The sequence below is a fragment of the Sylvia atricapilla genome, chromosome 9 (genome assembly GCF_009819655.1).
Source record: "Sylvia atricapilla isolate bSylAtr1 chromosome 9, bSylAtr1.pri, whole genome shotgun sequence".
Classification (NCBI taxonomy): Eukaryota; Metazoa; Chordata; class Aves; order Passeriformes; family Sylviidae; genus Sylvia; species Sylvia atricapilla.
In genome coordinates this window covers 15,447,152-15,468,685 of record NC_089148.1, presented here as the reverse complement: position 1 = coordinate 15,468,685, position 21,534 = coordinate 15,447,152, and the positions used below count along the sequence as shown (strand labels likewise).

At 43.6% G+C, this 21,534-nt stretch overlaps 1 protein-coding gene across 9 annotated transcripts in view; it reads left to right on the top strand.

The window, feature by feature from the left end:
* The first annotated feature begins 622 nt into the window (after positions 1 to 622).
* Positions 623 to 21,534, top strand: part of PTPRF (protein tyrosine phosphatase receptor type F) — a 376,474-nt gene continuing 355,562 nt past the window's right edge. For 7 of the 9 annotated variants that reach the window (XM_066325048.1, XM_066325045.1, XM_066325044.1 and 4 more), the window contains exon 1: positions 623 to 709. The gene's annotated coding sequence lies outside the window, so the exon portion shown is untranslated. The remainder of the gene's footprint in view (positions 710 to 21,534) is intronic. The other 2 variants (XM_066325049.1, XM_066325046.1) reach the window with 1 other exon arrangement.

The following is a 21,534-nucleotide window of genomic DNA, read 5'->3' as shown; positions in this document are numbered from 1 at the left end:
CGTTCTGCAACCCGCCGCTCCTCGCACCGACCGGGGCCACCCCCGCCATCTCGGGTCTGACCCGCTCTGCGACCCGGGGTTAAGAGGAGGGACCGGGTGCGGCAAAGAGGCCCCACCAAGGCACGGTGGGGCCGCAGCCCCTTCTCCCGGCAGCCGGCCGAGCAGAACAGCGAGGGCCCCCCCAGCTGCCGGTCCGGCTCCTTCCGGCGGCGCCTCCAGAGCGCCCGCCCCGGGCCGCGGCCGCGCCCTCGCCCGCCCCACCGAGCCGCCCCCCGCCCTCCCCCGCCCACACCTGGCCGGGGCGGGCCCTGCCCGCCGGCTGCGGGCCGACTCGGCGGGCAAGGCGGGCGGCAGCGCAGCGCAGGCCGCGGTAGAGCGGAGCAGGACTCGGCCGGCAGCAGCGCCTCGCCTCGCCGCGGGGCCCAGCGCGGCAGCGGGGGCCCGGCGCAGCGCAGCCCAGGTGAGCCCGCGGGCGGCAGGTGGCGGCGGCGGCGGGGCGGGCTGGGCTGGGCTGGGCTGGGCTGGCGGCGGGGCGGGAGCGGCGCGCGGCCCCGGCGTGGGCGGGCTGGCGGCGGCGCGCGCGGAGCGCGGTCCCGCGCGGCGGCGGCGGCTGAAGGAGCGAGCGGAGCGGAGCTGCCGGCGGGGAGCGGAGCGGGTTCTCGCGCGGCGCCCGGAGGCAGCATGCGGACGGTGGAGCCCCGGAGCCCCGGTAAGTGGTTCGGCCGCGTCGCTTCGCCCTCCTCAGCCCCGCGTCCGGCTTCCGACGCGGCGGGATCGTCTCTCCGGGAGCCGCCAAACTCCGCCGCCTGTTGAGCCCCGCGGATCGCGGCCCCCGAGCGATGGCCCCGCCGCCGCCCCGGGTGCCCCGTGGGGGCCGCCGTGCGGTACCGGAGCCCCCCTACCGTCCGCCGGGGCCGCCACGCGGTTTTCCGGCGGCCAGCGGCTGAGCCCCGCGGAGCCTCCCCGGGTCGGCGGGGGGCGGCGAGGCACCTGCCGGCGCCGCGGTGCCGGGGGCGCGGGGATTGCCGCCGCGGCGTGACCTTCCCGGGCGGGCTGCGGCGCTCGGGGCAGCCCGTGCGGGCGGACCGCTGGCGGTGGGCTCGGGGTAGAGGGGTCGCGTCCCGCGGGGCGCGGCGCTGAGCGCTGCGGGGCGTCCCGGGCGGGGTGCCCGTGCCGTGTGCGAGGCGCGGGGCGATCGGCGGCGGCCCGAAGCGCTTCCCGCGGCCGGCGCCGGCCGTTTCTACGGCGGGAGGAGGGAGCGAGGGAGGGCGCTGCAGCGGGGGGCGACGGACCGCGCCTTTCCCCCCGGTGGGGCGAGCCGCCGCCTGGGAGAGCGCGGGGCTGCCGGGCGGCGGCGTCTTGGGTGGCGAGAACAAAGGGCCCCCGGCGGGAGCGGGCAGGAGCTCCGCCGCTGCTCCTGGGATGCCAGCTCCCCGGGCCGGCGTGGCGGTGTTCATCCCGGTCTCCCCGCCTTCGCCCTCCCCGGGGAGTGCGGCCGCAGCTTCCGCGGGGCCGGCTCCTGCCCCGCAGCCGCCTCCGCAACCTGTTGTGCCGCCTGCCCGGCCGGGGGTGCCGTGGGGCGGGCGGTGTTCCCCCGCGGGACGCCCGGCGGCGGGCGGGCTCGCCTGGAGCGGCGCGGGGTGGGCGCCGGCGGCCCGGGGCCAGCGGGAGGCGAGGGCGGTGGGCGGGTGCGTTTGCCTTCGCCGTGGTTTCTGCACCCGCAAACCGTTCAGACCCAACTTCAAGCATTTCAAATAGCTGGCGTAAATTAAATTCAATGAAAGAAAGTATTTCCGCGCTGTTAAAGGTCTGTTCCCGCGAACCTCTTGTGTGGGAAAAGATGTGGTCTGTTTCCAGGAGACTGACTGGGGCAGCTGTCCTGAAGCGTTTTGGAGTTTCGTGTTTATTTCGCGTGTAACCAAATAAAGCCGTATTGTCAGTATCAAATACAATATTCTCTTGTCAAGTTTAGAACTGAGCTGTAAAAAGTGATTTGGGCTGACGATAACTGGATAATCAAAGCTTCAGTTGAATATTTGTTGGTTTAGAGATCTCTGAAGGCAGCTAACTTGTGCAGGGACAGTGAGCAAATAGAGTTTCCTTATGCTGCGTCTGTAACCACCTTTGTTTATTTTTCAAGGTAAACGCTAGGGAAATGACAAATTTAATTTAAGATTACTAAGGTCCTGTGCTGCAAATGACTTATCTCCGTGTCTGGTTGCTGGGTGATTGTTCCAAGACTGCCAGTTAGGCTTTGAAAACAGATTTTTAAATCGAGTCCATTGCATTCATTATGATAATGCAGGAAATGCGTGGCTCACGAGGTTGGTTTTATGGAAGGAACAAGTGTACTTTAATCCTGATTTTATTATTTCTTCTGTGTTGGTTTGCTGTGAGACTGAGGACGTAGGAGTGATAGATATCCGTACTGTGAAGCGCATGATCAGCAATCTGAACTTCGAAAGCAAAGAGTAAAATCTGTGTGGCAAAGCAGCCAGTTTGTGTCTGAATGTGTGGTGGGTGACAGTGTTGAATTATTTAAGTTCTTATTTGCTGCCTTTAACCAACCATCTTAATGTGCAAGTTTCTTAGCCTACGTCTAGCTTTTGAAATAGTATAAAACATGACCACATATGTGAAGGGGTTAAAACAGCTTATATCCAAAAAGTTAACGCATAACTTCAGATCAAGAGCTTTTTATATACAGTTTAGTTACAAATATTGCCATCAGCCTTTTTTTTTTTTTTTTTTACATGAGCATGTCCATGCCTGTCTTGGCTGCATACTGGTTGGGGCCATTAGCAAAATACTAGAAGCCACAGACAACATTTTATTCTCATTCATGTTGCCCGAGAAATTGTCAGTTTCTAGAAAATCAAAGTAGAAGCCATCCTACGTTGTATATTGGTTGTGGGTTGAGAGGTATGCAGGTATTTTTAATTTTATTTTTTTAAACTAAGTCCTGCTTTTGGTAATATGTGATAATTGTCATTGGCAAAAGCAGAGAAAACAGTCAAAGCTTGTGATTATAAAGAGAAAGATCTAAGCTTGTGGGTAACGGAGAAGAAATGTTTTCCTCTTTGTGTCCACATAATGCAGGGCTGTGGGAAGATATGCCTAATGAAGATGATTATTGCTGTGGCTTTCCATAAATCCACTTGTAATGGAGGCTTTGTACAGTTACTTCTGAATCTGTACATTTAAAAACTGCAAATAGCGATAATGGAGTTGGCTAATAGCAGACTGTCAAGTAAGTGCAATCCTTGTGATAATGTTCAGCCATAGATCTCCATTTAAGCATTACTTTTTAGTAGAAAATGTTTCTTGTAGGTCATAGTATATGCACTTGGGAGGAAAAAAAACCCGAGTTGTTGCTGCCCATTCTTGAATCTTAACCAGGTGACTCTAATTGGGCAAAGGGTGCTTTTTCTCTCCAGCTTTTTATCAGATAGCAGGAGATGTACAATTCAGTAGATCCATTTGATGTGAATTTAGATAGTGGAAAGGAATACTAATAAAAACCAGCTTTAAGAGACTGTAGATGTTTACCTGAATGGTAAATCTGTGTCTGTGTGGAAATTAGGAGTGGGACATGTGCCTGTTGAAGAATTGCAAACTTTCTTGTGAAGCACTGGAGTGAGCTGGATGCCACCACATGATAGTCTGAGCTGATCTTGTTAGCAGTATTAATCAGGACAAATCTTCCTGTTTCAGTGTTTTTTTAGTGCTTCTTAGAAACCACGGTTGAGTTGAATTACTCATGTGTGTTTTGCAACTTAAAAGGTGAAGGTAAGACAGTAGGGAAAATTTTTAATGTGGTATCTTGCCCCAGTGCAGAAGGATGTGAAATCATCTGTACTATTACTTTCAAGTAAAGCACCTATAGTAGCTACTGGCTGTTTTATATAGTGTTCTGAATGAATGCAGTTTTAACTTACATAGCTAAGAAACAGCTTTTGAAGGAAACTGACAGGAGACTTGCTTATGTTTATGTTTGGAGTAATTCATTGAGAAATACTTGTGATGCTCTCCATCATTGCTTGCCCTCCTTTAAAAGCAATGCTTTGACTTTCAGCTTTCATACAGTATGTCAGGGTTCCTTCTGCGGATTTACTTCTGCTCAAAATCTGACCATAAAAGTAAGCGTTGATTCCACAGATTTTAGTGCAGTGCTCAAACCCAAAATATATGCTTCCTTTCCAGTAAAAACTTGTAATTACATGGGGTGGTAGCGAACTGGAAAGTATTGCAAAACATATGTAAGAATACTGTCGTACAAACTCTAAAACTGACGAATGACTCACTCACCAGTGCTATATCAAATTCTATCTATACACAAGGTTTAAATGACAAGTTTACTTTAGGCAGGGAATATGCAATTTTCTTGTACTCTTTCTTCATCTAATGTCAAGTGAGCTTAATGAAATGGTGCATGTGGGCATACAGGAGGTACCAGTTGTAGAGCTTTAATGAGCAAGGGGAACAAGCACTGCTGGCTCTATTTGTGAAGGTGATAGATGTAACTCTGTACTCTAACATTAAAATGAATTTCAGAGTATTAATGCTTATTTTGAGACATATATTTCTTTTAATGTACCGCATCATCATTTGTTTATGTGCATTTACTAACATTGGTTTTATTTTTGTTTTGTATGGGACGGAGTACTTGGCTTTTTAGCAGTATACATGCTCACCTTTACAGACTCATATTAGGTGAATTTTTTAACTGGCATTTTGGCAGCATTTTTGTGAACATAAAATTCAGGTCACTGCCAAAATGAAAATGTTATAATGGTTAGCATGGGAAAGGGGCCCATGATTGTAGGTTAAAGAAGAACAGGCCACTTTTCACTGCAACAACACAAGTTTTGTTCATGCCTTTGACACTGTCATTGTGAGAAGCTTGACAGAGCTTTGGAGAGCCCCCCTAAAACACCAGAACACCTTAACAGGCAGTAACATCTTGTACTTGTGAAGCCTTTGTGAGCTGGGAGGAGGACAAGGAGGAGTGAAGTGTAGCTATCGGGGTGGGTCGTGTGCTGCTAGGCTGTGTGTCACACAGGTGTGTGTGTGTGTGTGTGTCACACAGGTGTGTGTGTGTGTGTGTGTGTGTGTCACACAGGGGTGTGTGTGTGTGTGTGTGTGTGTCACACAGGGGTGTGTGTGTGTGTGTGTCACACAGGTGTGTGTGTGTGTCACACAGGTGTGTGTGTGTGTCACACAGGTGTGTGTGTGTGTGTATGTCACACAGGTGTGTGTGTCGCCTGTGGATGCTGGCGTGCCTGATGAAGCGTCTGAGGAATCCCAGCCTGCAAAGGATCCCAATAACCACTCTACACTACGAGGAAGAGAAACCCAGTATTGACTTGGCCCTAGATAGATGACTTTAAACTGTTCACGGTCTCTTCTTTTAATTTCTGATTTAGCCATTCTGCCACAAAGCCTTCTGCTTTCCCTTCTGCTTCTGTTAATCATCGTCTTTCTGGGCGCTGGGAAAGACGCCGTGGTCTTTGCCTTGTGTTGATCATGAGAGCTTGGTGACCAGTGCCTGCAAGTGTTTGCTGTCTGTAGGAAGGTCGAAGTCTCCTGAGACTGTGCAAGGAGGCCTAACAGGGGAAGCTGGAGCACTTGCTATTTAATGTCAGTGTGCACGCAATGTTTATACACCTGCGCCTTAGCAGAAAAAAAGGGTGAAACAGGTCTTGCTCCTTCAAAGACTCTATTATCTGAGAACTTTATTCTAAAGATGGGAAATGCAGAGATAAGTTAGTGGTTTTGGAGCAGAGGATGGAAGCCATGTTTATAAAAAGCGTGATTGAGATCAAAATTGACAAAAGTATCTCCTAATATCTGGGCACTGTACTCAGAGGAAGCTCTGTTTGGGCACTTTAATCAAGTGCAATCTACTGTGTAGCTGAAATAGAGCAATACCATTAATCTGGGGAGGAATAGGATGGTCCCATTCTTATTCTTGTCCTTTAGCAGGAGTACAAGCTTCCAGTTTACCTGTCCAAATAACATTTATTTCTTGGCACAAAATTTCAGCTGCAGCTGGCAAGTGGGTAAGTACTTTCTTCCAGTATTACTGAGAAAGAGGAATTATTTAGGTTGGCACAAGAAGTTTATAGTTTAGAGTTGTCACATGAAATTGAAAGGAGAAAAAACATGAAAGCCAGGCATGTGGCATTGTTCTTTCAAAAGCAGTGCTGGAAATCTGGTCATCACTCGAAACCAAACAAAGCATGCATGTGCTTGACCATGGTGAGGAATTATTTACTGGCTTCATAGGCCTCTTCATTTTTTTTTTTCCTCCTACAGGTGCTGTGTTTAACACTGAATTGCATGTGTGTATACAAAGAATAACATCTGTTCTATTTTATGAGATCCACAGAGCAGGGTTGCTTTTCTATCCCTCCTGTGTACGGATTCTTCTCTCATGTGTCATCCTTGCTGCTGAAGGCAGCCAGGCACTTGAGCTTTGTAATATCTTTTCTCTCTGTAGGAGCAGGAAGTTATTCATGGGATGGTACTTGATTCTTCTGTTGGATTTCCTCACAAAATTAGACCTTACAGTGTTTCGGAGGATGATCTGCATCTGTTTCTCAGGAGGAGTTTTGGTAATTGTTATATCGATATGTTAGATTTTTTTTCTCCCTAGGTGTATTTTGATAGGATGGTTAATTAGGAAGATAAAATAGATCTGAGAAGTATGAAAAAGGCTCGTCCAGCGTCTAGATTTTAATCTGCATATTTTTTTAAAAAATATGTATTTTACCTGGCAAATACTGTGCTTCTGGTCTTTTGTCTTGAAGAATAACCACAGAAGTGGCAAAGAAGCCTTTTGGGGACAGTGAGTTAAGAATGTGTTGACATGTTACATACTCCAAAGATGTGAGATGGGGGCAAAAGAGAAAAAAGTGACCTTGTTTTTAGATAGAGTTTTTTCCTTTTTACAAACTACTGTTTTCTTCAAATGCAAAGGAGTTATGTTCGTTTATATCTTATTAAGTAACATTTGTTTCACCAAATTTGATCAAAGGTTTAGTTGTTGCAGAATCAATAATAATTCCCTTACCTTAAGGAAAAATCTGTGATTTATGAATGTACTGTCCATTGTATTTTAACTACTTGTACTACAAAATTTGCAAGATTACACAAATTGACTACAAGATGCACACAAAATCCAATAATACATTTATCATGTCAAAGTTCAGTGAAATATGAAACGCAATTATCATAAACAAAGAAAATTGGCCTCTTAAACCTATGAACTAGAAGGTGTGGAATTAATTTTGTAATATATATTCTCAGTGGTTTTGTTGAGACTGCTTTGGCACCACCAAAATTCCTTTACAGTCTGTGTATGCTAACGCCTGTGTTATGTGGTAAAAAAAAGTAGTTGTAAACTTGTACTTAACCTCAGGATGAAGCATGTATTTTTAACATGAATTTTAGATATTGACTCTCTCCTTGCTATAGCCTTGTTCATGAGTAGCTTCCCATTAATAAAACGCAGATACGAAAAATTGAAGAATTACACTTGGGGACACAAGTATTTCAGCAGATTTTACGCTTTTTGTTATTGCTTCAATTCTGCCTCTTGACACAGAGGTAGGATAATAAACTTTTGCAGGAAAGTTTTTCTCCTTTAGTGTAGTTCTGCAATGGGAGTCTGGCTAACACTTCTTGTTGGTTTGTGTTTTTTCTGAATCCTGCGATGTCTGGATCCTGTAAAACTAAACTTTATGCTTTTGGTTAAGGTAATGTACTCATTTGAGGCCTTCTGGCTTGGGAAAAAAAAAAAGGCATTTTAGAATAGACTGTCAATTAGCCTAATTTCCTGGGGTCTGTCCTGTTGCAGAGGGCTCATTTTAACACGGATCAGTAAATGCTGGATCCTGCTTCACTCAGCCAGGCCAAGACAGGGAGAGCTTGCAGAAGCCTGTAGCATGGCTGTGATTTCAGCAGCTGTTTTTGGGTGGGTGCAAAGTGTAACTCTCTGTTACTCGCAGCTGGATTTTGGATGAGACTGAAGCGAGTGTGGGCTCTCATTGCCCCCACTGGTGCTGTCCTTAGCACGGAGGTGTTGCCTCGTCCTGGCAGCGAACATCTCGCTTTGCTTTGCCTTCTTTGCTGCTGATTTCCCCGGCTGGCTGAGGCTGTGCTGACCGGGGCACCTCTCACCTGTGCCCAGGAGAAATCCACAGAAGGTGCAGCGTGTGCACCTCCAAATAAAACCCCAGCACTCTCAGGGAGCAGGCTGATACTGCTGGTCGCTGTGCTTGGCTCCTACCTTGGCTCATACCTGAAGCAGCTGCTTTGTAAACAAGGTAATAATAAAGTGTGCTGCTACAACTTACCTCCATGCCCGTGTCTTTCTTATGCCTGTGGAAGAAATAAGGAGCATAATTAATTATAAAAAGGAAGACTTGTGAAGCGTTGCATGGCAGCTGGCTGTCATGCTCTTCTAGTGATCCCCCATCCTGCTGTCAGAAAGCCGGGCATCCTTAAAGACGCAGCAGTATTTTGCTGAAGAGTGATCAAAGGCTTCTTCCTTGGCTAGAACCATCAAGGTGGATGGGCAGACGTTTGTTTTAAAATGACTTACGTAGAATTGCTGGGATCAGCAGCTTGACTGCAGTGACGAAAAACATCCTTAGCACACTAGAAATCATGAATTGTGTTTTGTTTGCTTAGATCACTGATGTTCAGGGCAGGCACCATGAGTTGTACAGTGTTAAAGAATACATTACACAGCAGTTATGTTGCTGGAAAGCATTTATAAATGTAAGCGTGAATTAAAGACGTGTATTTTTTTTTCCCTATTAAACTTTGAAGAGTTGAGCTTTGAAGACCAGTGAATTTTTGATGCTCTTAAATGTTGTCTATAATGAGCAGGTGAAGGATCTCCTGACCTCCTGTTTTGCCTTTTTATTTTTTTTTTCCCCCATGGTTTTCTTTGAGCTGATACTTGGGTGTTGGTTTTAGATGCAACAAGAAATGCAGACGTTCTGGCCTTGGCATTTGAATGATAGGATGGGCTGACATAACTGTGTAGGTTCTAAGTGGAATATAAACTCTGGAATATTTGCCACCTTAGTATCTGAAGAGAATTATCAGGCTCTTGGATTTTTGTTGCACAGTGTAATTAAAATAAACACTGTAATGCTAATCATTTATGTGTTTTGCCTGCAGGTAAAGTTGTATTTTGGAATTAGCTGTACTTCAGTGAAAGTGGATTTTTTTGGTGGGGTTGTGGTGTGTTTTCTTTTTTTTCTTTTTTTCTTTGTTATTATAATGTTGCCTGTTTAGAGTCTAGTGATATTTCAGTGAGAGTGCATAAAAATATTGCCAGGCAGATTTGTTTATATTTTTATTGTATATTGTAGTAACGATGTAATTATTGCTTTTAACAGAAACGCCTGACTTGAGTGTTTAATTTTGTCAGGCTCAAGCAGTCACTGATGAGGTGATAAATGATAGGTTATGTGTAGAAGTGGATTTGTGATTATTTGCTGCTTTTGGGAAAAAAAAAAGAAGATGCTTTGTTTCTGTCCAGTGACTAATGTAGAAAATCGAAGTGGTGCACCAGATGTTTTCTTCTAATGACTATGGTTGAAGGGACTTTTTTTTTTGTACAGAGGAGCGTTTTGGCTGAGTTTTTCTCTTGGTTTTTGAAGTTTCTCCTGCTTGTTAATGCAGCAGCCTTCTACTCTGGACTTCCCTATGGAGCGGCTTCAAGGAAAAGCTCCTTTCCCAACCATTCATGCCTGTCTCAGCTCCCTGTCCATCAGGAGGTGGAGAGGCAACGACATTTTTACAGCACGGGCTGATCACTTCCTTTCATTTGTTTTTATTTCATAGAATTCAAACAAGAATGAGTGTTTTGCTTTATTTGTTGATGTCTGATTAGGAATTAGTGGAAGAAACTGAATCGCGGGTGCGATTAACGGTAGTTTTTGTTTCTGGTGTATGAAAGGACTCATTGTCTGAGGCTTTTCCTCCATCGTGCTCTCCCTAATCCCGCTGAAATCGCACTAACAACGGCAGTGCTCGAGGCTCCTTGTCTTGTTTTCCTGCGTACTTCATCATACAGCTGGGAAAATTCCCTCTTCCAAGGGATGGTTGCTTGTTGTGCTGAACTGGCCATCGTGTCGTAGGGGCCTTGCTGTTAAGGTGGGCATTAGTTTGGGGGGCCTGAGGAGGGGAAGGGCATTAATCTGAAATGTGAAAACTGAACTAATTTGTGCTACATTTGGGTTTTTTTATATATGGGCCTGATGGTTTTGTTACTGCTGTTCATCACCTACCTCTTTGCAACTGTGGCTGAAGGAGGTGAGCTGCCTCATTCCAGCTTTCAGTTCCTCCCACCTTTCTGTTACATCAACTTTAGATCAACTTTCTATACTTGCTGTGTACTGTTTCTGCAGGGAGGAACTGTAAAATTCCTCAGTATGAGCTTTCAGAAGCAATTAAAATAGTTAAAAGTTTGTAGAAATGAAGGCATTTCTGAAGTACATAGTAAGTGCACATAACAGACATGACTGTTATCCTTCCAGAAAAAACCCAGAAGAAACACAATACCCCACCCCATGAACAGCCTTTCTTTGCCTCTGAATCAGGTTGTCATTCCAAGGTCTTAGAGCGATTTAAAAAATATAAAAAAACCACCCCTGAGGAATCTATTAAAAATTATTTGGTTCACTGAACATTCAGTGCGCGTTCAGTCTTGGAATCCATTACATGCCCGTAGAAAGACTTTAAAAATCTTCTTTGACGAAGTTGGTCTGAGTTGTATCTGTTTGGCAGGTGGGTGTGAGGGAATTTCATTGCTATATTTTCAAAACAGAGGTGTGTGGAATTAATATTGATTTTTATTATAGCTGCTTGCTAGTGCCACTGTATCCAGAGGTTGCGTGTTAGCTCTACTTTTATAGTGACAACTTTCCCTGTTCCTTTAGTTGAAGTCTGGGAAATGCTGGGGTTTTTTTCCCCTTTGAATTCAATTTGTAAAGCTTTATTACCTAAAATTAAATTCTTATCAGGTTGAAATGGTGCATAAATTCTTGTTGAATGGAGACAAGTGCTATTAGAAATCAGTGAAACTAAGCTATATCTTAATCCTAGATTTATTTTCATTTCCATTGTCATACACTGAAAACACTTTGCATCTGCTTTGCCTGTCCATATTGGTGGTTTTTTGTTCTGTTGAGTTTTAATGGTTAAGTCTAGGAGAGATGTGTGTTGGAATCCCACTTGCAGTGCAGTTGTGTGCTGTGACATGGGTTATATTTCCAGGTACCTAGTGTAGGTGTTGTCAGCTCCCATCAGCATGTGCTGCTTTTGTGTGCTGAAGAGAGTTGTCATATTATTCAGCAAAACTGCCTTTTTTTTTTTTTTTAAAGAACTTTTGCATGTTTTCAGCTCATGATGGTGTCTCTTTGTTAGGTTTTATGTGCAGATATTCACAGTTGCTTACAGCCTGGTAGTTTTTCAAGAGTCTGAAGTCAGGTGAGGACTTTAAGAAAACACAAATAATGGGCAATCCCTCCGGATATGCAAGTTTATTTGATTAACCCATCTGACCTGCAGCATTGGAGAGCAGTTAAATATTTGGACAGTCAGCAGTCCTGTTAGTCATGTTTCATTAGGTGACGGCCTCCTCCATTTCGAGGCTGCTCTGTTTTGCTGCCGTTGCCAAGTCTTGTGAGATTTTGAAAGGGAGCCATGTGTGGGGGCATGGCAGGTGCTTTTGGGGCTGTTGCTGGACCAGGCTGCCAAGTGGAGCTGGGATATGTGTCACTGCAGCAGCAGCATCTGCAGTGGGATGGGAATCAGGGGCAAGGAAAAGAATTGTTAATTGCACATTGTCAACACCGTAAAGGTTAGCTGGTAGATAAAGTTACCAACCTAGGCAGAAATAGCAGTGCTGCCCTGAGAAGTGTTAAAGACTTGTCAAAACCTAATCTAATCTCCTGCATTAACTGTATACTGTAATAGTGGATAAATGAATTTCCAGCATGCTGAGATAGTCCAATTTTAATAACTTCTCAAAAAATCAAAGGGAATTATTGTGCTAGAAGAGGCGTATCACGGTTATCCAAATTTCCTTCCATGGAACTGTTTTTAATTTTATGTGAGTGTATACTAATGGTTTAAAAACTCATTTGTCTCCTTGTCAGCAGCTTGACCGGTATTTTAATACAAAGGAGATGTTATTATCTTGAACTGGTCTTGTTTTTCAATGTATGTAGCAGCCAGCTGGAAAATTGTTTGACTTTTTAACTGCTGTGGTTTTGATGCAGTGTCTAATGTAAGGAAGTAAAATTTATTTAAAATCGGTTACGCTTTTAATCATTGTGTTTCCATTTAGATTCAAGGGGATGGGAGCAGATGTTTATGCTGAAGCACTCAGTCTTCCCCTTTTTCTAAAGATCTGTGGTAATTCTCTGTATTAGAGCTAGGTAAAATTCCTGTGCTTAAAATATGAGGAAAGTAAGTAGGAAACAGCTGCATTTTAACTCAGTGCATTTCTGGATGCATTGCTGAAGGTGTTCTGATAGAAATATGTCTAATAAGTCTATGGGAGAAAAACCTACTACAAAAAAACCCAAACAAACCCCATTGGGATTCAAATGTGGTTTTAAAAATTATGATAGTGCCTTTTTGTCTGTTCTAGCAAGAAAAGAGTATGATTATAATGTGTTTTCATTATAAAGGTTTTGTGAGTGACTAGACGGGATTCAGCTCTGAATTCCTGACTTTGGAGTGTCCAAATTGTGCATAATTAACTTAAAAGTCAGATTTTTGGAGACTTGAATGTTTCACAGGGAAATTAATCAGAAATGTAGTGTAATGTACTGCTCTTTTCAGTATGGTTTTCTCACCTGAAATTACTGAGTTATAAATATTTTAAATGGAAAATGGTTCTGAAATGAGCTATGAACAAGTATTCTCCTGTATTTTTGGTCTCGAAGTGAAAAATGCTTTGATTAATAGAGCCAGTGCATTAGTTTTTATAGTAGTTTGCTGCAACACAAATGTAGTTTCTAGGTGTGCTTAAAAGATGTAAGTTTGGCAAAGTTTATGCCCTGTCTTTTCACCTAATTGCTTTATGAGTTTGCATATAATCTTGTTAATTAAATCGTTTTTGCATGATTGCTGAAGCATCTCAGAATAGGTAAAAAGTGCTCTTTATGGACCAAAGTGTTCATGGTTTGGTATCAGTTATGTGGAGGGTGTTGGGTGCTGTTATTAGAGGGGAGCAGTGCCCAGCTGGGGCAATGCAGTTGAGCCATCGGAGAGGAAAGCAGAATTATTTGGCGTGGTGTGAAATAACTTGCACAGGCCGGTTTTGCAGTGCTGTTTTTTGTGTGCATTAGCATGAGGAGCAGATGTGTTTGCAGGGTGGCTTCCTCCACTAATGGTGTGATATGGGTTGGTGCTCTTGCCTTGGTCGGAGGGGGTGACACCAGGTGTCTGTCAGGTTGTCACTGCCTCCTGACACTGCTCAGAAGGGTTGGCTGGTTCTGACCAGCTGTGGATAAGTGGAAAGGAATGAGGCCTAAGGCAAAGCAAGTGTCACTGAAGGTGAAGGTAGCTTCAGGAGACTGATGCAGGCCCACCACAGCTGTGGGCTCAGTTTCCTGAGCTCTGGCTGTGACCTTGGATGTGCATGGGTGAACTGTGAGAGCTGTTGACAAGTTACAGAAATCCTGGATGGACGCATGGCATCTCACTTTGTTTAATAGTGGGTTTTTTTTCTTTTTTGAGGAGGGACAGAGACGCAACTGAGGGTTCCCAGCTACAACCCTTTTCAGATCCTTATTTGAAAGTGTTTTAAACAAGGGACATCAGAAGCTGAGATACAAAGCAACCTTTTGAAGTTAAAAGTGGGTCTGCATGAAAATGAACTGCTTGTCTGTGAAAAGAGTCAAGTGTGAAAGGATAGGATGGTTTCACTAAATGAATTTGATAGTCTGAATAAGTGTGGTGAGGCAGAGAGGAGAATCTGGAAAGGTCAGGACTGAGCATGTGACTGTAGATGAGGCAGTGGAAAGACATGAAAGGAATTGTGTGGAAATGCCTTGGTTTACTTTTTTTTTAATTTAACTTAGAAGTGATTTATTTATTTTGGTGAAGGTGGTTATAAAAAGGGAACTTTAGAAGCTTGCTGCAAGAGAAGCAGGGAATCTGATTCCTTTGGGATCTTGTACCTTTTTCAGTCAGCCATTGCGTGGTTTCAAATAACTAGCAGATCAAAGCCTAAAGGAACTCCTTGTTACATGTGCTGTCCCATTTGTAGGACATCTCTGTCCTGCATGCTCACTGCAGATGAGTGCTTCAGCAGCTTTTTGTCCCAAGTAGATTTCTTATTATTGCTGTCTGTTTTTCAGTGATTTATAAAGTTATCTCTTTATAACTTGGAGATTTTAACTCAAAGAATTTATGACAGCCTTCCTAGATTCCGGATACTGCTTAAAAGTCAAGTATGAGGTATCTGCATTTGTTATAGATAGATGTGAAATTTGCACTGGTAGCAGGAAACTGAATTTCTTGTACAAAGTGATGGACTCCAGGTTAACTGTCAGTGCTCATGGGAACTTGAGACCCACAGTACTTCTGTCAAGTCATCAGCTCTGTTCTTATCAAATCCTATGAAATGCTGTGAAAAAAGTAAAGAACAAGATGCGGAGCATTATTATGCCTTGTCTAAATCTGTGGCTTGTCCATGCGTTAGATACTGTTTTATCCCTCTTTCATATCGAGATACAGGGCAGCTAGAGGAGCTGTGGGCAAAGTGGTACCAGTAGTTAGAGACCTGGAATGACTTCCATGTGACTGGGAAAGGTGTGGTTGAGGAATGATGTCAGAGGTCCATGACATTGTGACTGGCTTGAAGAGAGTTTGGCTATTTCATCTGCCAGTGTGTAAGAGCCAAGAAAAAGTCAGATAAACTCTGAAGGAGTCAGATTCATCCCGGCAGGAGGAAGTCATTCTGCATGCACCTAGAACATTCTGCATTCAGGCAGGTAAGCCTGTCCTAGAGTGACTATGATGCTTGTATCTCCAATCATCTGTTCTGTGTATACTGTATGTTGTATTCTGTACCTTTAAGACTGGTTCTGAGAGCAAAGCAGAAAAAGAAGAAACACGCAGTTTGTTTTGAGAAAAAAGGGTTCACTCCTACACATTCTTTGCTCTGGACTCTGTTGTGTTCGTAAGAGGTACAGACAGTGGCCAGAGAGAAAGCTTTTTTTTTGCTTTTAATTAGTGTAACTAGCTAAAGCAAAAAACTTCCTAAACTTTTTTCCCCCCCCTTTTCTTAAAGCTATTTAAACCTGCTCTAAACTAAAAAACCCCAAAAAGCACCAAAAAGATAACACCTGTGGCCCACCGGGGCCTAAACCTCCACATTGTCCAGTGCCAAAAAACCTAAAACTAATCAAAACCTAAAAGAGCTAAGCTAACTCACAGCAAAATCTTCTCTCAGTTTTGTCGTCTCTCCTCAGAGCATCAAGAATCTTTATTGTTTCATATAATTCATTCCTTATGCTTGTAAGCATTTTGTTTATCAAATAAAGAGTTTTTTCCAATTTCTCCGAAAATATTCTTTTCCCAGACTGGCTGAAAAAAAATCCATTTAAATTTACTCTCAAAAAAAAAAAACCCCATTCAAAAGTTTCCTCCCAAATTCACCCTAAACCAAAACAGCCTGGAGAACTCTTGGAAAAGGTCTTCTGGGGACCTTTATATACTCGGTGGGCAAATGCAAGTGTAAGAAAATCTCTTCCAGTGAAAGTATTGAAGGGCAGTGATGTGCTGAGGAGGAAGTGCAGATGTGCTCATCCTGTTCTTGCTCCTCTCCAGCGCTGTGCTTAGAGGCTGTGTTGGAGACAGGCTACTGGGCTAACAGGGCCTGTGCTGTGACCCAGCATGTCTTCATGTTTGTGTCCTGTGCTTTGCCTTGAACCCCATGAACTTTGTGTCCTTAGTTTGCTTTGTCCTCGGTTTGCTTAACATAGGGCAAGCCCTCTGCAGTAAAGCCTTTTCTTTGGAACTTACTTTCTTGAGCAATAGCAGTGAATAGTTAAGCTGCAGCTGGCAAAAGCTGAGCGCAGGGAGGGGGAGCTGCTACTTTCCCATTTGTGCTCCCAGTTGCTGTGGCTTACTTTATGCTATTTTGGTGTCGGTGCCATTTCACTGAAGCAGCAAAAAATTAACTTCAGGGGGAAGGGGAAGAGCTTAATAGCTTTCTGCTGGTTAGTGGATTAAAGCAGTTCAGAGGTGCAGTAAATGCTGAAGGGGTGGGGCTGCACAGCTCCAGAGAAGGCAGCAAGATATTTTCCTTTTTACCATTAGTAAAACATGAGTTAATTTGGATGTGGCATCAGTCCACCTGTATGTCCTAGATGCGCAGTCTTCCCATGATTATGCTGACTTTGGTGAATGTTAAGCTAACTTGTGGAAGGCTACACCTCAGTAACACAAAAGAAAACTATCAAATTCTGTTGCCGTCCCTTAAGTTTTCAGCAAGCTTAAGTAGATCCAAATGGTGCTTGAGTAGGGCTCCATGCCAGTATGTACCCGATGGCAGCAGTGCCCAAACAGGCATGAGCAGTCCTTTCTGCAGTGGTGGTAGCCTCCCTTGCAGAACCAGACTGCTGCTGATGGAAGGGTGGATCTGCCTCCCACAGTGTGGTGCAGACTGCAACGCTTTTTCCTCTCCAGAGCATGTAAAAGGGGCTCTTACCTCTCCCTGGAACCTTGGAGTGCTCTGGAATGAAGAGAAACTCCCAAAGTGTGCGGTGGGGCAGAAGTTACTCACTTTTGCACTGAGGAAGCTTCCCAAAAGCAGCTTGGAAAAGGGAAGGTGGTGGGAATTACATCTGGAGCAGAGCTTCTTCCGTAGCGTCTGCAAGTGACAACGTGGAGATGTTGCCTGCGCAGGAAGTAGCACAAAGCTAGTTTTTCTGCTTCTGTGAAAGTGGATTGTTTTCTGTTCTCTTGGAATGAGTGCTTTTGTGTACAAAATGCTTATCAAGGTCTTAACACATTATTAATATGTGCAAAGGAGCAGTGTTTGCAAATGCACCCACTTGTTTTAAAAACAGATGGATCATGCCTTATGCCTCCTCCTTTTGACATCAGAACACTCCCCCCCCTCAAAAGGCTGTGATCTTCAGGACCTTTTATTTCATTGGATAAGTAGCAAAAAAAGGCTGCTGTCCAAAATGAAAGATACCTGCTTTTAGTTGAAGGGAGTTACCTTGTGAATGTCACCAGACACCTGTGAGCAGTAATGGTGTAGGATTAAGATCTGTGTTTGAATTCTTCTACGAGAGCTAACAGTTGAGACTGATGGAAAAAATGTATTTACTTTTAAAAAATATATTACAATATTAATAACTTCCCACTATTCTGCAAATATCTTCATCTTTCTAGTTAGATTGTTCTACATTACTTATTCCAAAAGAGATTTGCTCTACTGCTTCTATCTAGAACGACATGTCAAAATAATTTTTCTTTCGTGGACAGGCCAGAAAAATGTCATGTAGACTTTTTTCCATTATCATTTTGGTACAGGCAGGTCAGCAGCACTTTATACAGGACTAGAAAATTTCCCTGCTTTTGCAAGGCTGTGTAAATAGGCATATCTGTGGCCTACTTTTCAACACTTCTGTAGTGTTTTAGATTCTCACAAACTTAGGTTTTGTATTCTTTAGAAAGCTTTACAACTCATTTTTAAAGCTGTGCTAATTCAGTGTGTCTAACTAGCTGAAGATCATTAATAGCTTCTCTATTCAGTACAGTTATGCAGTAAAGTTCCTTCTGGGGTGATGCTATTAAACAATTCACTTATTTTCCTCAACTGTTTTTTTTTCTGGTGGCTTAGTTTTTAAAATCTTTGCTGGAATGTTGCTTGAAACCTTAATCTAATTTCTTCTTTAAAGATTAATTCCATTAGTGAGTAGTTCATGGAGGAAAATGCTCTATTATGGGAGAAACATATAACTTTTATGATAGATTCTGAAGCATCAATATGAATGTAGGCAGGAGTGGTGGTAGATAATAACTGAAGAAAAGTAGCTCATTTTGTTTATCTCTTAGAGCGTATGTGTTAGGATTGTGGATATTAAGGTAGGTAAAACAGGCTACATAAGTGGAAAGGTGTTTAGAGTGGTAAAAAATGAAAACATCTTGATGCACATCTTTTTTGAATTATTTTGATCATAGTCACAAAAGCTTTCAAAATTTAAACTGTTTAGTGAAGGGAGTGGGTTGTACTGTGACTCTGACAACCATTTCTTTTGAGGGAAAATTGCTCCATAAGTTTCTCCCACAGCTGCTTTTTTTTGCAGGGGATATGGCCTAGAGACAGGGTGTGCTTAGTCACCAGTTTTGAGTCCTCAACTTGATTTTAGCCTGAGATTTTTACCGGATTGTTTCATCATTTAGGGAACTGGTGTGTGTTGAGTGATTTGCAATACAGTAACTTCTTCCACATTGCCAGATAGACCTCTTTATTTTACTCCTTGGTGCACTGCCAGAAATAACAATTAAATCTGAGCCTTTAACAGCATTTTATTGAGGGCAGATTTGAACATAGATCTGATGAGATCTTTGTTCTGTCAGGATCATTGTGGGTTTTTGGGTGTTTTCCAAACATGTTTAACGGTCTTCAGTCCTGTTTTTCCTGAGAGCAAGGAAGAAACTGCGTTGCCTTGAGCTTGGTGACAGTTTGCCTGGCGGTGGTTATCCGCCTGCCAAGGAATCTTAGGTGTGTCTGTGCTCCCTCCATTGTCCTCGGTTCCGCTGGGTATGGTTAAAGGCACCGTCCTGTTCATGCTGTGTCTGAGCTATCCTGCTCTGGGTGACCCCATGGAGATTTTGGGCTCAGGTAGCAAGCTCCTTAGCCATGAGCCTGGGAGAGGTTTTCACCGTCAGGAGAGGCAGTCTTTTTCACAGATCAGTTGTCCCAAGCCTCTCTCCCCTTGAGGCCAGGCCTGACTTTTGTTGGAACAAGGTAATCAAGCTGTTTTCATTTGTGCACCTTGTGCCTTAGGACAGAAGCTGTCTGGGGTCTCGGGAGGGCTTTGCTTGGCCAGGCAGCCAGCCCCTGTGGGTGAGCCTCCGGGCTGGCTGTCCTGGTGCGCAGAGCTCTGCTGCCTTGCCTTGACAGCTGCATCCTCACTCACGGGTTCTTCACCAGGTTTGCTCTTCTCCCTGTTCCAGGGAGTTGCAGCTGCAGTGCTTGACACAGGATTTCACGGCTGCCATTTTCTACCTCTATTGCTCAGTCCTGACTATTTGTATCTGCCAGTGATTTGCTGCAAAGAGTGTTGTGGAAAGTGAAACATTACCCAGTTGTATATTTCTTTATTTTAGCTAGGAAAACAGTGTCTGAGTTATTCATAACATGTTGCAAAATATTTAGTGCTTGAAATGCTTCTAAATACGTGTTGCAGACAACAATATAAGTATTGTCTTAAGCCAGGTGAAGCGTTTTAATCTATATGAAGCTGATCCCAATATAAATTTTTGATCTTATCAATACAGGAGAATGACCCAGTGTAGTTCAATGTTAGTAATTTTTAAACTAATAAAAATATTATTTGATATATCTCCAAATTTGCAAAATGCTTCAGTTGAAACGGAAGTCCTTGAGATCTCAAATGAGTAAAATTCTGTAAGTAAATAATAAATCACTATTTGAATTTTATGTAGGAACTTTGCAAAAGGAATTAAAAGAGTTGCTGGAAAGGTGGACAGTGATTGTCTGTGTCTGGGAAGATTTCACATAAAGGGAAGCTGAACTCTTGGATCAAAAAAAGACAAATCAGAAGGGGCATAAAAAGTCTAGAATGTAATAAATTATTTAGGGGATCTAGGTCAGCAGACTGTTTTTGAGTTGTCAGATAGATAAAAAGGAAATCTGAAACACTTTGAGATTGGTCAGTTCAAGATGGGTGAGATGAAAATCCTGCTTGTGATGTGCTCAGGAAGACCGTAGTAGGTACTTGTATGGGAAGTCAGTTTTTGAAGTTCAGAAGGTTAGATATTTGTACAGGTGCTGGGATTTGGAGTAACATTTAAAGGCTATACCTGACTTTATTTTGTTTGAGCAATTCCTGTTAAAACACTAGGATGAAGCTTAAACTGAACCTCTGTTGGAGGTTCCTGCATCTTCCCCCACGCCCTGTTGGTGGTGGCTGGGTGGGCTTCAAGGTTGATCCTGCCTTGCTTGTAGCATCCTCGGAGGCCAGGCATCCTGTGCGCCTCTGTGAGATCAGCAAAGTGCACTTTGTAGACTGCTACATAAGTAAAAATGAGTTGGAGGCCATAACCTTCCCTCTATGGATTGTGTTAACTGTTTGATTGGCTTTTTATCTGTAGGTATAACTAATGGATTTTAATATGTGGATTAATACTGGTATCCAGTGTGATTTCTGCTGAGTTGGTGCAGGGATTACCACTGGCTTCTGTGGACATAGGTCAGATCCCTTCAAAACGACCCTATATCCAGTGTTGCCTTATTTGATGGTTTCATACCATTGAACCAAAATATGTTAAATGGTAAGCAGAAATCTGGTATATAGCTAATCCAGACCCAATTACCATGATCCCAAAAGTCTGCCCAAAAGTCTTGCCCAGACAGGAGTATTTTTAGCAGTCTCTGTCCCTAAAGCAGGTCACATACCTATGTGTTCTTTTTAGCTACAGGTTGCTACTAAAATTTGCTTTGTTTTGGGAACACTTCATTCATTTCTCAGAACTGGGGCAATTGCTGAAGGTCATCTCAAAGGAAAAAACTGTTTCTAAACCTTGAAGTTTAACCTTGGGAAATGTGATGGCAAAAACTCAATGTGCCAGGCAGAACTGAGGTTGCAGTTACCCTGATAGAAACTGTCAGAGCAAGTGGTGATTGAATAGAAAGGACAGGAGAAAACACAGGACTTGAAATCTGTGTGGTTGGTGCATTGTTACGTCCATCTTGAAAACCCATGTGTCAGATAATTAGTGTCCTTTGTCCTCAAATGACTAAATGGAGTTGTACAGATCTGACTTACCTGCACCTAGTGAAAAGTTCAGTAAAAAAAAGTTGTCATTTTTGTGATTGCAGAGCAGCAGATTAGTCTTTAAATGGGTACATTGCTGGGGAGAATATGTGTTTCTTTAAAATACTTTGTCTAATCCACAGTTCAAAATAATATATTTAGGACTAGCGTCCAAAAAATTCTCAGTGGAAATTGGAATATTTCTGGCAACGTTGCCACCCTTATGTTCGTTCCTGCTCTCTGTGCAGAAGTAACCTGAAAACCATCTTGTATTTGAAAAAAGCACCAGCTATAAGATCACAGGGCTGCAGCACTGTCTGTGCCCAACCGATGGCACAACCTCTGTTGTGTTGCAATAGGAGTGTTAAATAAACATCACTTGGCAAAGTTGTTTAAAAGTTGTAGTGTTTGTGAGTTCTGAAATCTCAGTGTTAAATGCACTTGCAGTGTTCTCTGAATAATGCATGCTTGTGAA